Source organism: Budorcas taxicolor, chromosome 2 (genome assembly GCF_023091745.1).
Source record: "Budorcas taxicolor isolate Tak-1 chromosome 2, Takin1.1, whole genome shotgun sequence".
Lineage (NCBI taxonomy): Eukaryota > Metazoa > Chordata > Mammalia > Artiodactyla > Bovidae > Budorcas > Budorcas taxicolor.
Window position 1 is genome coordinate 156466347 of NC_068911.1, and position 14281 is coordinate 156480627.

The following is a 14281-nucleotide window of genomic DNA, read 5'->3' on the forward strand; positions in this document are numbered from 1 at the left end:
AGGGAAGCCTGGCATGCTACAGTTTATGGGGTCACAAAGAGTTGGACACGACTGAGCGACTGAACTGATCTGAATCTATACAATCTATTCTTTGCACATGTTGAAGTCTCTCAATTCCATAAAATCTTGCACACATTGTTCCTACTCTTTCCTGGTCATTCAACCAAATTTTCTCCAAGGTTTCCTTTTCTCTAACATAGGAAATGGAGGTTGACTCATTCTGCACACAGGCATCAAGCTATTGCCTTTATTATTCTGATTACAATACAAGAATGAATTCAAGACATTTACCTCTCAGACTCCTGACTCTGTGTTTTAATCCAGCCACCATGTCTTCTTAGATGGCTTTGTCATCCCATCTCATTACCTGGTCCTTGGGACTTTCCTGGTGTTCCAGTGGCTAAGACTGTGCTCTCAATGCAGGGGCTACAAGTTCACTCTCTTGGCTGGGGAAGATCCTACATGCTGCATGTCATAGCTGGGGGAAAAAAAAAAAAAGCAGTAGCCATTCTTGCTGCTAGGGGACATTGAGACATGACAGAAGAGGAAATTTTTTAGTACAGAAACTAAATCCAGGAAAGGGTGGGATAATTGTCTGGCGACTTGAAGAAAGTAACAACTGAAAGAGATTTTGACTCAGTTTTCAAACTTGATCTTAATTATGGGAAAATTTCAAATAATTCTACCTACAAAGTTAGTTACCTTGGGTTGTGTTAGAGGCAGAAAAAGGAATGTGAAGGAGGAAGTTTAAAGGAGGACAAGTGTCCAGGAAAGGAAAGTGAGGAGAAAGAGCCTGAACCATCCAGTCATTGTTTAATGATAACTCATGGTGCTGCCCATGAGTCACTTATTATATATTTGAAAGAAAATGGAGATGTACTTAGATACCTTCCTACCTAGTTAAAAAGAACATAAGGTACTTGGGAGTTCGTCTTAAAGCCTTTTGTGTGGATATGATGAACAAAGAAGAGCTATGACTCAGTGATTAACTAGAGGAAATGAGTCATAAGATGGAATATGTAGCTGTTTGAGTTTCCTCACCAAAATCATCCAATATGACACTCAGTTTGTAAACTTCCTGAACACTATTACTACTGTTAATATATTGATTTTTCAACACAACATACATTTCTTGATCCTGTAACTTTCGACCCAACTTTGTAATGAAATAGACTCTCAAAAACCAAGGGAGATCTTGGTTTTATTTTCTTTCTTTCCAAGTAAACATCTGCATTGATCATGGAATTTATTCAAATTATAGCAAACTCATAAACACAATTAAATAATCTATGCTTTCATCCTCTGGGGCACAAAAATTCAAATGTATTTAAAAGAAGTTAAATTAACTATTTCAAAAAGCCAGTCATGGCAACTTCTCACCGCTGCCTCATAAAATTCACAACCTCAGGGTCTACAAAATGTTTCACAGCTTATCCAGTAACATACAAAATGCCTAATTTTTCATTAAAGGGAAAGACAATCTTTAAATTTCCATTGTATTTGATTCTTTTCTATCCATCCAAACACATGGGTTTATATTCATAATGAATAAACATCTCTTTTGAAAGCAAAGTGAGATCCTGAAGATAATGAGAACATATTTTCCTTTTTTTCAGTTTTATTGAAGTATAACTGACAAATAGAATTGCACATAGAGTGTACAACTTGAGGAACTGATAAACTGTATTATATGTTGATAACCATAATCAAGTTAATTAACATATCCATCACCACACAAAGCTACACTCTGTGGATGTGTGTGTGTGTGTGTGTGTGTGTGTGTGGTGAGAATGTTAAAGATCTACAAAAATTCTTCAAATTTCAAGTATACAGTATGGTGTTATTAACTATAGTCACCATGCTTACATTAGGTTTCCAAAATTTATTCATAACTGGAAGTCTGTACCCTTGACCAACATCTGCCCACTTCCTTCCCCTACCTCTGACAATCATCCTTCTATTCTACTTTATAAGCTTGATCTCTTTTCCTTTAAGATTCCACATATGAATATGATCATGACAGTATTTTTCTTTCTCTTTCTGGTTTATTTCAGTTATAATATTCTCTAGGTTTATACATGTTGTCACAAATGGCAGATTTGCCTTTTTTCTGGCTAAATAGTATTTCCCTATATATATATTTAACCACATTTCTTTATCCATTCATCTGTCAAGACATGGAGGTTTCTTCATATCTTGGCTATGTGAATAATTCTTCAACAAACATTGAAGTGCTTGTTTTCTTCGGATATAAACTCGTTAGTGGGTTTGCTGGATCTTACAGTTATTATATTTTTTTATCTTTTGAGGAAACTGTAGTTTTCTGTTATTGTTGTACCAATTTACATTCTCACCAACAGTGCACAAGGGTTTTCCCTTTTCTCCTCATCAACACTTGTTATTTCTTGTTTTTCAACAGCGGCCATCCTAAGAGGTAGGCTTCCAAGATGGTACAGTTGTAAAGAATTCACCTGCCAGTGCAGAAGGCACAAGAGGCACAGGTTTGATCCCTGGTTTGGGAAGATCCACCGGAATAGGAAACGGCAACCTGTTCCAGTATCTTTGCCTGGTAGACCCCATGGACAGAACCTGGCAGGCTACAGTCCATGGAGTCACAAAGTGTTGGAGATGACTACGCAACTGAGCACACAGCACACACATCCTAACCTAAGGTGTAAGGTGATATCTCACTGTGGTTCTGATTGTATTTCCCTAGTGAGGCAATGGCAACCCAGTCCAGTACTCTTGCCTGGAAAATCCCATGGATGGAGGAGCCTGGTGGGCTGCAGTCCATGAGGTCGCTAAGAGTCGGACACGACCGAGGGACTTCACTTTCACTTTTCACTTTCATGCATTGGAGAAGGAAATGGCAACCCACTCCAGTGTTCTCGCCTGGAGAATCCCAGGGATCAGGGAGCCTGGTGGGCTGCCGTCTATGGGGTTGCACAGAGTCGGACATGACTGAAGCAACTTAGCAGCAGCAGCAGCAGTGATTATAAGGTTGAACACCTTCTAATGTACCTGTTGGACATTTGTATATCTTCTTTTGAGAAATGTCTACCCAGGTTATTTGCCAATGTGGATTATTTGGGGTTTTGTTTGTTTGTTTCGCTATTGAGTTGTTTGACTGCCTTATACATTTTGTATATTAACCCCTTAAGAGATGTATATTTGCAAATATTTTCTCCTATTTTATAAGCTGTCCTTAAACTTTTTTGATTGTTTCCTTTGCTGTGCAGACTCTTACATTTGATGATGTCTTGCTTGTTTAACTTTGTTTCTGTTGTCTGTGACAAGAAGATTTATCTCTATGTTTTCTGGAATTTTTATGGTTTCAGTCTTACATTTAAGTCTTTAATTTATTATGAGTTAATTTTTGTGAGTGGTATAGGGTAGGGGTCTAGTTTTGTTCTTTAGCATACGGCTGTCCAGTTTACCAACACAATTTATTGTAGAGACTATCCATTTCCCATCATGTGTTCTTAGAGCTCTTGTCAAAGATTAGTTGACTACATATGTGGGTTTATTTTTCTTGGCTCTCTATTCTGTTCCATTGACTTAGTGTCTGTTTTTAATCCTGGTACCATACTGTTTTAATTACCATAGTTTTTAATATATTTTGAAATGAGGAAATGTGATGCCTCCAGCTTTGTTCCTCTTTATCAAGATTGCTATGGCTATCCAAAGTGTCAAAAAAATGATAATACCCAAAGACTCAAAAATTTAAATCAGGAATTGGCACATTGGCATTTTATATAAGAGATCAGACAGTAAACACCATAATTTTAATGGGTCTTAAAGCCTCTGTCACAACTACTCTGCTGTTATAAGACAAAAACAGCCATAGGCTGTATTTAAAAGAATGGAGCATGCTATGTTCCAATCAGTTCAGTTCAGTTCAGTCACTCAGTCGTGTCTGACTTTTTGCAACCCCATGGACTGAAGCACTCAGGCTTCCCTGTCCATCATCAATTGCCAGAGCTTACTCAAACTCATTTCCATCAAGTTAGTGATGACATCCAACCATCTCATCCTCTGTCATCCCCTTCTCCTCCTGCCTTCAATCTTTCCCAGCATCAGGGTCTTTTCATGTGAATCAGTTCTTCACATCAAGTGGCCAGAGTATTAGAGCTTCAGTCTCAGCATCAGTCCCTCCAATAAATATTCAGGTCTTATTTCCTTTAGGATGGACTGGTTGGATCTCCTTGCAGTCCAAGGGACCCTCAAGAGCAAAAGCTCAATTCTTCAGCACTCAGCTTTCTTTATGGTCTACACTCATATCCATACATGACTACTGGAAACACCATAGCTTTGACTAGATGGACCTTTCTCAGCCAAGTAATGTCTGCTTTTTAATATGCTGCCTAGGTTTGTCATAGCTTTTCTTCCAAGGAGCAGGCATCTTTTAATTTCATGGCTGCAGTCACCATCTGCAGTGATTTTGGAGCCCAAGAAAATAAAGTCTGCCACTGTTTCCACTGTTTCCCCATCTATTCGCCATGAAATGATGGGACCAAATGCCATGATCTTAGTTTTCTGAATGTTGAGCTTTAAGCCAGCTTTTTCACTCTCCTCTTTCACTTTCATCAAGAGGCTCTTTAGTTCTTCACTTTCTGCCATTAGGGTGGTGTCATCTGCATATCTGAGGTTATTGATATTTCTCCCAGCAATCTTGATTCCAGCTTGTGCTTCCTCCAGCCCAGCACTTCGCATGATGTACTCTGCACATAAGTTAAATAAGCAGGGTGACAATACACAGCCATGATGTACTCCTTTCCCAATTTGTTCCATGTCCACTTCTAAGTGTTGTTTTCTGTCCTGCACACAGATGTCTCAGGAGGCAGGTGAGGTGGTCTGGTATTGCAATCTCTTGAAGAATTTTCCACAGTTTGTTGTGATCCACACAGTTAAAGGCTTTGGCATATTCAATAAAGCAGAAATAGATCTTTTTCTGGAACTCTCTGCTTTTTTGATGATCCAGCAGATGTTGGCAATTTGATCCCTTGTTCCTTTGCCTTTTCTAAATCCAGCTTGAACATCTGGAAGTTCTCAGTTCACATACTTTTGAAGCCTGGCTTGGAGAATTTTGAGCTTTTTTTTTTTTTTTTTTTTGCTAGCGTGTGAGATGTGTTCAATTGTGCAGTAGTTTGAGCATTCTTTGGCATTGCCTTTCTTAGGGATTGGAATGAAAACTGACCTTTTCCAGTCTTGTGGCCACTGCTGAGTTTTCCAAGTTTGCTGGCATATTGAGGGCAGCACTTTCACAGCACCATCTTTCAGGATTTGAGCTAGCTCAACTGGAATTCCATCACCCCTACTAGCTTTGTTTGTAGTGATGCTTCCTAAGGCCCAGTTGACTTCATATTCCAGGATGTCTGGCTCTCGGTGAGTGTGAGTGATCACACCATCATGCTTATCTGGGTCGTGAAGATCTTTTTTGTACAGTTCTTCTGTGTATTCTTGCCACCTCTTCTTAATATCTTCTGCTTCTGTTAGGTCCATACCATTTCTGTCCTTTATTGAGCCCATCTATGGCACCCCACTCCAGTACTCTTGCCTGGAAAATCCCATGGATGGAGGAGCCTAGTAGGCTGCAGTCCATGGGGTCGCTGAGAGTTGGACACGACTCAGTGACTTCACTTTCACTTTTCACTTTCATGCATTGGAGAAGAAAATGGCACCCCACTCCAGTGTTCTTGCCTGGAGAATGCCAGGGATGGCAGAGCCTGGTCAGCTGCTGTCTATAGGGTCGCACAGAGTCGGACACGACTGAAGCAACTTAGCAGCAGCAGCAGCATGCATGAAATGTTCCCTTGGTGTCTCTAATTTTCTTGAAGAGATCTCTAGTCTTTCCCATTCTGTTGTTTTCCTCCATTTCTTTGCATTGATCGCTGAGAAAGGCTTTCTTACCTCTCCTTGCTAGTCTTTGGAACTCTGCATTCAGATGGGTATATCTTTCTTTTTCTCCTTTGCCTTTATCTTCTGTTCCAATAAAACTTTACAAAAAATATGTGGTAGGCCAAATATGGTCCATAGACATAATTTCTGATCCCTGTTCTAAATTATCATAGGTGACTTTGATCACTGAAGCCATGAAATTAAAAGACACTTGCTCCTTGGAAGGAAAGCGCTGACAAACTTAGACAGCATATTAAAAAGGGAAAACATTACTTTGCCTAAAAGGTCCATAGAGTCAAAGCTATTGTTTTTCCAGTAGTTATGTATGGATATGAGAGTTGGACAATAAAAAAGGCTGAGCACCAAAGAATTGATGCCTTCAAACTCTGGTGCTGGAGAAGAATCTTAAGAGTCCCTTGGACAGCAAGGAAATCAAACCAGTCAATCCTAAATGAAATCAGCCCTGAATATTCATTAGAAGGGCCGATGCTGAATCTAAAGCTTCAATACCTTGGCCACATGATGGGAAGAGCTGACTGATTGGAAAAGACCCTGATCCTGGGAAAGGCTGAAGGCAAGAGGAGAAGGTGATGACAGAGGACTAGATGATTGGATAGCATCACAAATTCAATGGACATGAATTTGAGCAAACTCTGGGAGATGGTGAAGGACCAGGAAGCCTGGCATGTTGCAGTCCATGGGGTCACAAAGAGTCAGATACAACTGAGCTACTGAACAACAATGAGAAAATGAAAAATATTAAACAGCAAACTTTAGGCATTAGAATAATCCATAAGACTTTAGTTCTCAGAGAATAACATGATAAACATTTTTCCATCATATTTAACTGATAGCAAAATCTTGACCTAGTAGATGGGTTCAAGGTATATTTTGGCAAGGGAACCAAGCAAATAGGACTCACTAATATAACAGATGAGTCAAAGATGACTCCAAAACTTCTTAGCATAAGTAAACGATGATGCCATTTAATGAAATAATAAGTAGGATTATACTTTTGGATGTGGGTAGAATTAAAATTCTAGGTTGGAATACTGATTTTGAAATATACATAAAACATCAAAGTAGAACTTTCAGGTAGGCTGTTGAATGTACTTGGAGAAGAGGTTTCAACATAAATTTGGGAGTATTCAGCTCATAGACAGCACTTAAGCCATAGAAATGAATGAAATTATCTAGGCAGAAGATGTAGAAAGAGAAAGGAAGATGAGGAAATATCTTGATGTACTTTCTTAACCATCTAAGAAAGAGTTAATCATGTTAACTCAGTGCCAGGAGAGGAGAGTCTTATTTCTGCCAATCTTGGTGAATTTAGAATTTGTGAGTGGCAATAAATACACATTTCTATTGTACAAATAATTTTTTTCAAATTTATTGAATCATATACCCCTTTTCCAAGAACTATGTTGGGGTATATGTTCATCTAAACAAGTGCTGATAATTGTGATTAATATAATATAGTTAATGTAACATTTTTAATAAATTCATTTTATTTTATTCATCACCTCTAGATTTCTAGTCAAAGATAAAATATTAGCCTTCCCAGCACAAAGAAAAGCAGCTGATTTCAAATAATCTCTGCAATGCAACTTGCACTGCATTTTTATATATAACATTCTCAATGCACTACAGCTTGAGGTGTTACCTGCCCAGAGATACAGGTAAATTCCTTGTAGTTTAACAATGTGAAGGAAACAAAAACTAAAAGTCGTCTTTTAGTTTGTCATCTATTGAAACATCTTATCCTTCATGTGTGTGAGACAGATCACTCTCTATTTTCAGAAAAGCAACGTGAAAAGGAAAAGGAAATAATAGATGAGAGAAGAACAAGAGTGCTCAAATCAATGGATTTATCGCAGTCATTCCGTTTTCTGGAGAATGGGAAAAGAGGTGGTGTATTCTACTTTTAGTATGGTTGAGGAGCTCCTCTCAGACCAACCCTCCAGTAAATAATAACCACAAAATAATAATCATAATAATAACCACAAACTCTGGGCAGAGAGAGAGAGAGAATGGCACTGGGTAAAATTACAGTTTTTGTAACTTTCTAAAGGATGCAAGTCTCAAGGATTAAAGAACTGAATTGAAATTTGAGCTGACACCTACTGCAGGAGAGACAAAAATTTCCAATTCAGTTTAGCCAAGTTACCAGCCTGATTTTTTTTTTAATCAATATTCTTCAAAGGAACATAATAGAACCAAGAATTTCTATAACACATTTTTCACAAGGTTCGGGATACAATACAAAATTGCTCAACATACAAAGAAATAGAAAAACATGGCCCATTCTCAAGAGAAAAGATAATAGAGACCAGTCCTGAGAGGATCCAGATGTTGACATTAGCAGATTAAGATTTTTAAAGCGGATATTATGATTATGCCCAAGGATGTAAGGGAAAATATTCTCACAGTGTGTGAATATTAGGGCATCTCAGCAGAAAAGCAAAAACTATAACAAGGAATCAAATATAATCTCCCCACCTGGAACATGCTATATCTGAAATTAAAGTGTTATCAAATGGGTTTAGCATCAGAGTAGAGATGACAGAGGAAAGATCAGCCAGCTTAAAACCAGATCAATGAAAGTGATACCCTAAAGCAGAGGGATTTCCATGGAGGTCTAGTGGTTAAGAATCTGCCTTCTAATGCAGGGGGTACAGGTTCGATCCCTGGTTGGGGAGCTAAGATCCCACATATCTCATGGCAAAAAAAACACATCGTAAAACAGAAGCAATATTGTAAAAAATTCAGCAAAAATGGTCACTTTAAAAATGGTCCACATCAAAAAAACTCTTTAAAAAAATTTTTAAGAAGAGATGAATAGAAAAGAGGATGTGAGGGAATAGCATTGAAACAGGTATACTGCCATATGCAAAACAGATGACCAGTGCAAGTTCGATGATGGAGCAGGGAACTCAAAGCTGGTGCTCTGGGACAACCCAGAGGGATGGGGTGGGGAGGAAGGTGGGAGGCGGGTTCAGGATGGCGGAACACATGTACACCCATGGCTGGCTGATTCAGGTCGATGTATGGAAAAAAAATCACAATATTCTAAAGTAATTATCCTCCAATTAAAATTAATTAATTAATTTTAAAAGAAAAATAAGAAAATAACAAAAGAAGCAGAGCATCAGGGACTTGTGGAACAATATCAAATGGTCTACTATACGTATAATTGGGAGCCTCAGAATGAGTGGAGGGTAAATATAATGTAGAAAAAATTTCTGAAAAAATAATGCTTTTTCTTTTCAAATTTGGTAAAAGTAATAAATTTACAGTAAACACTAAGCAGAATTAATTCAAAAAGAACTATTCCTAGACCCATCATAGTCAAGCTGGTGAAAACCAAAGAGAAAATCTTAACAGTAGACAAAGAATAGTAATACACGGCACACGAAGGAACAAGAATCACTGACTTCTCATCAGAAACAATGCTCTTTACAGTGCTGAAATATTTTTTTAAATAGTCAATGCAAAATTTTATCTCCAGCAAAATCATTCCTCAAAAATAAAGATCAAAGACATTTTCAGACAGGAAAAAACTAAGATTTCTTGACCTGCCGACATGCACTGCCAAAAATGCTAAAGAAAGGTCTTCAGGCTGAACAGAATGAAAACCTAAATCTTCAGGAAGTAATAAAGTGCATTAAAATTGAGAAATACGTGTAAATATATAAATGATTATTTTTCTCTTAAATTTAAAGATACATGCGGCTCTTTAATGGAGGAGGGCATGGCAACCCACTTTCCAGGTATTCATGCCTAGAGAATCCATGGACAGAGGTCACAAAGAGTCAGACACAACTGAAGCAACTTAGCAAGCACACACAGATGGCTCTTTAAAGAATCACATTCCTCCAAATATTTGAAGACAGACTGAATTTTTCATTCTAAATCTAAATGTTATCAAGCTTAGATTTTGAAAGATCATCAAATTGTTCCTGGCATGAAACTGACATTTGGAAATAACATAGTTATTATTTTCTGAAATTAAATACATGTTTTCTATCAACATTTACTTGTCACATTCATTTTATTTGCATTTTTTCCTCCCCTTTGTAGAGAAATGTATCTAGAGTTAATAAGCTTAGCAAGCTTCTAGCCTAATAGGATTATTCTCAGAACATCTCTTTTGAAAGGGAGACATTTTCCTAATGGACTATCATTTAGAGAGATTTTTGCATTGTGAATCAATGAGACAATAAATAACGAACACACTCCTGTGTAGTTAGAACTCCTAGGTTTCAGGGCAGGTGTTTCTTCATTAAGTAAGATCGAAACATGTTCATATATGGGTAAAATTCTTAGAGAAAACAAAGTTTATGTAGTTGTTGTTTAGTCGCTAAGTCCTATCTGACTCTTTTGCGACCCCATGGACTGCAGCCCACCAGGCTCCTCTGTCCAAGGGATTCCCCAGGCAAGACTACTGGAATCGGTTGCCCTTTCCTCCTCCAGGGGGTCTTCCCCACCCATAGACTGAACCCATGTCTCCTCTGTTGGCAGATAGATTCTTTACCAATGAGCCACCTGGGAAACCCCAATAAAGTTTCCTGAAAAAAATTATAATGTTAAACACTTCCAAAAAAGAAGCATAATTTAAAAGCTAAGCTTAAAGTGTGTGTATCACAACAAACTGGAAAATTCTTAAAGAAATGGGAATACCTGTATCCTGAGAAATCATATTCAAGTCAAGAAGCAACAGTTAGAACCAGACATGGAACAATGGACTGGTTCCAAATTGGGAAAGGAGTACATCAAGGCTGTATATTGTCACCTTGCTTATTTATCTTATATGCAGAGTACATCATGAGAAACCCTGGGCTGAATGAAGCAAAAGCTGGAATCAAGATTGCAGGGAGAAATATCAGTAATATCAGATATGCAAATGACACCACCTCTATGTCAGAAAGCAAAGAGGAGCTAAAGAGCCTCTTGATGAAACTGAAAGAGGAGAGTGAAAAAGCTGGCTTGAAACTCAACATTCAAAAAATTAAGATCATGCCCTCTGATCCCATCACTTCATGGCAAATAGATGGGGAAACAGTGACAGACTTTATTTTCTTGGGCTCCAAAATCACTGCAGATGGTGACTGCAGCCATGAAATTAAAAGAGGTGTGCTCCTTGGAAAAAAGCTATGACCAACCTAGATAGCTTGTTAAAAAACAGACATTACTTTACCAGCAAAGGTCCATCTAGTCAAAGATATGGCTTTTCCAGTAGTCATGTATGAAAGGGGAGAATTGAACTATAATGAAAGCTGAGCAATGAAGAACTGATGCTTTTGAACTGTGGTTTTGGAGAAGACTCTTGAGAGTCCCTTGGACTGCAGTATCAGACCAGTCAATCCTAAAGGATATCAGTCCTAGGTGTTCATTGGAAGGATTGATGCTGAAGCTGAAACTCCAATACTTTGGCCACCTGATGTGAAAAACTGATTCATTGAAAAAGACCCTGATGCTGGGAAAGATTGAAGGCAGGAGGAAAAGGGGATGACAGTGGATGAGATGGTTGGACGGCATCACAGACTCAGTGGACATGAGTTTGAGCAAGCTCCGGGAGTTGTTGATGGACAGGGAAGCCTGGAATTCTGCAGTCCATGGGGTCGCAAAATTTGGACATGACTGTGTGACTGAACTGAAGCTTAAAGTGCATTCAAATACTGTTGGATAAAAGAATGAGATTATATGTCAACGCTATTTAAAATCTTGAGCAAAAATATGTAAAATAGAGTCATCAAAATCATATTCAGAATCTTTTCATAGTTTCTAAAGGCAAGCAAACAACAACAAAAAATATTTTCCATATTTTTTGCATTTGCCAGCTAGATATTTGTTCTGGATGCTCTACCAACACCTCAGCATCTGTATTTCAGCATTAAAGTTATCTTATGAGGACTTTCCTGATGGTCCAGTAGCTAAGACTCTGTGCTCCCAATACAGGGGGCATGGGTTCCATCCCTGGTTTGGAAACAAGATCCCACATACTACAACTGAGAGTTCACATGCCATGCAAAGATCCCACATGCCTAAGACCTGGCGCAAATAAATAAGACCAGGCTGCTATTGAAAACACCAGTACCACCAGTAGAAACTACTGCTTTTTTTTTTTTTTGCTGCTCTAGGTCTTCATTGCTGAGTGTGGGCTTTCTCTAGTTTCGGCTCTCAGGCTCTAGAACATGTGGGCTTCAGCAGTTGTGGCACACAGTCTTAGTTACTCTGCGACCTGTGGGATTTTGCAAGACCAGGGATCAAACCCATGTCCCTTGCATTGGCAGGCAGATTCCTAACCACTGGACTACTGGGGAAGTCCCAGAATACTATTCCTGTGTGATCCTGAAGATACAGAAAGAGTTGGAGAGGGAAAGGCATTTATGGGGCTGTCAAGGCTGCCTCCACAATAGAAAACTTTACATTGCATTTTGACATGAACTTTCTTTTATCTGAAATTCCTTTTCGAGTGTGCATGAGGTCTGTGGTGGAGGAACTCTGTTCCCCTTTAAATCTGATTATCTGATTCACAAGGGCCCAGAGACTGGGCTGGAATAGCCTGGAGAACAAGGAAGATTGCTCCCTATGAGAGTCCTGGGATAGAACATTTCACCCAATCTTCTACTCATCATCTCAGCCACCAGCATCAGCAGGCAGCTTTCAGCCTGAGTCACAGCTTAAGGGGCCACACTCCTGAGTGAAGCTGGCAGGATCTGAGCTTTTAGCCTGTCAAGATCCATATTGGCTGGCACAAGAACAGAGATCCCTTCTAAAATTGAACATGTCAGCCAATTTAATCCTATTAAACTCTAAATGACCCTCCACTGAGGGATGCACATTAAGAAGATTGTTGCCATATTACAATCCCTTCTCTATCATAGAAATCTTCTTAGGAAAACAGAATTTTCAAAAATGTCATAGAATGTCAGAGGTAGAGGTCATATTAAAAGACTATAGACTGTCTTAGTAATTATCCCATCCTACCATTTTATTTCACAAATGCTTGGCACAAGGAGAAAGAAAATTCATCAAAATACGTGAATCACCTTTTTTCCCTTAATTGAAACATAAAATTCATATAATATATAATATCTATAATTGGGTTTATGAAATAAAATAAATTCTGAGTATTTTTAGTTCCTTAAAATAAATCTCAATATAGTCTAATCTAAAGCCTCTTTAAGGATAAACTTGAAATAGATCTTCAGGCAATATGCTCATCTATATCACTCTTGCTGCTGCTGCTGCTAAGTCGCTTCAGTCGTGTCCAACTCTGTGCAACCCCATAGATGGCAGCCCACTAGTCTCTTCTGTCCCTGAGATTCTCCAGATACCACTCCTATGTTGATGCAAATGTCTTCTCTGACCGGATTGATCTTTTCCCTGCCATTAGAATAAGGCTTATCCCTCTGAGTGCTAACCCATTCTAGATATTTTTTCACTGCTTGAGTCTACTGCCTTCTTTTCTATGCCACTATACATATCTTGACTTCTTTCTTCCTGTTGACTTTATTCTAGGTTGAACTTTTAACATGGTAGAAAGTTCTTCTACGGCAGCTTTCAGGCTTCAATCAGACTTTAGGAAAAACAAGCAAAGTCCAGCATGAGATATGTGCATGCACAGTCATTCAGTCATGTCCAGCTCTCGCAATCCATGGGTTGTAGCCTGCCGGGATCCTCTATCCATGGGATGTTCCAGGCAAGAAGACCAGAGTGAGTTGCCATTTCTTCCTCTAGGGGATCTTCCCTACCCATGATCGAACCAGAGTTTCTTGCCTATCTTGGATTGGCAGGTAGATTCTTTCCTACTGAGCCACCAGGGAAGCCTCTAGCATGGTAATAACATTACACCTAATATGTACAGCATGCCTAATTGGTGTGGGACAACTTACTAAGCAAATTACTTCATTATCATGATAGCTGATTTTATCTAGAGTTGAGTGATATTAAAATCTCCATGTTGCTTACAAAGGAAGAGACTCAGAGTTAGGAAATTGCCCAAGGTTGCATAATTACAAATAGTAGAACCAGAATTTTAATGCTAACAATTTATATCAGAGCCCTCTCTCTTATTCACTGTGCAAACCTACCTATAAATGTAGGACGGACCATAGTGAGAGACAAAGCTGGAAAGTAATTTGTGATTTAGATTAATTATGCATGTGCTCTGTTGCTTCAGTCATGTTCGGCTCTTGTGTCCCCATGGACTGTAGCCTGCCAGGCTCCTCTATCCATGGGATTCTCCAGGCAACAATCCTGGAGTGGGTTGTCATACCCTCCTCCAGGGGATCTTCCCAACCCAGGGATTGAACTCGAGTCTCCTGTGTCTCCTGCATTGGCAGGCGTATTCTTTACTCATTGAGCCACCTGGAAGGCT